This window comes from Sinocyclocheilus rhinocerous, unplaced genomic scaffold, assembly GCF_001515625.1.
Source record: "Sinocyclocheilus rhinocerous isolate Xijiao unplaced genomic scaffold, SAMN03320098_v1.1 scaffold3214, whole genome shotgun sequence".
Classification (NCBI taxonomy): Eukaryota; Metazoa; Chordata; class Actinopteri; order Cypriniformes; family Cyprinidae; genus Sinocyclocheilus; species Sinocyclocheilus rhinocerous.
Genome location: NW_015636927.1, coordinates 242547 through 243629, shown reverse-complemented (window position 1 = coordinate 243629; position 1083 = coordinate 242547). Strand labels below are relative to the sequence as shown.

Genomic DNA, 1083 nt, shown 5'->3' with positions numbered 1-1083 from the left:
ATGTCATACCCTTGTCATTATACCACACACACACACACACACACACACAAATGCGCGCACACACACACACACAAATGCGCGCACACACGCGCGCACACACACACACACACACACACACAAATGCGCGCACACACACACACACAAATGCGCGCACACACACACACAAATGCGCGCATTTGGGAGTCACACTTGTGTTGTTCGCGGTCAAACGTGACACCAGACACCTGAAATGTAACTTTTATTTTTATTTTCAGTGAAGGTAATGTAATATATTTTTGTTCAATAATATTTTTATTTTTTATTTTGAATTTTGAGAGAATTTCATGGTACCATTTAATATTTATGCAATAATTATGATACATTTTTCCCATTGAAAATAATAATAATAATAAAAAAATCTAATATTTTTCTATTACTTATGGCAGATTAGTGCCATCTGGTGGGAGTAAAATAAGAAAAACATCTGAAATTCTGTGCTTTAGCCATTAGATTCCTATAGAGCTCTATAGAAAAGACTTATAAATTCTCTAGTTGTTTTTAGACGATTTTTTTTTAAGTTGTGGATTTGGATTTATATTTCGACATTCTCAAAGACAACTTTTTGTAAAGGTTTAGATTTTTTTTTGTTTGAAATGTCAGTTTTTGCATTAATTTTACTACAGTCAAACCTGAACACAAAGAAAGACATTTCATTACACATAACATCAAAGTTCAACAAAAATGTAACAAATATGAACAGGAATGCTTTATCAGAGGTTAATCAATCTGATTTCAACCTCTTATTTGAGTCTTCTGGCTCAATTATGCCATATTGCAACAGCCACACCAGTTCATTTGTGTGTGTGTAATAGTGTTGTGTGTGTGTGTGTGTGTGTGTGTGTGTGTATAATAGTGTAGTGTGTGTGTGTGTGTGTGTGTGTATAATAGTGTAGTGTGTGTGTGTGTGTGTGTGTGTATAATAGTGTAGTGTGTGTGTGTGTGTGTGTGTGTAATAGTGGTGTGTGTGTGTGTGTAATAGTGTTGTGTGTGTGTGTGTGTGTGTGTGTGTGTGTATAATAGTGTAGTGTGTGTGTGTGTGTGTGT

At 35.2% G+C, this 1083-nt stretch overlaps 1 protein-coding gene across 1 annotated transcript in view; it reads right to left on the bottom strand.

Moving 5' to 3' along the window:
- The window catches only part of LOC107748293 (synapse-associated protein 1-like), a 10916-nt gene that overhangs the window by 3881 nt on the left and 5952 nt on the right, over positions 1-1083 (bottom strand). The gene's annotated exons all lie outside the window — the stretch shown is intronic.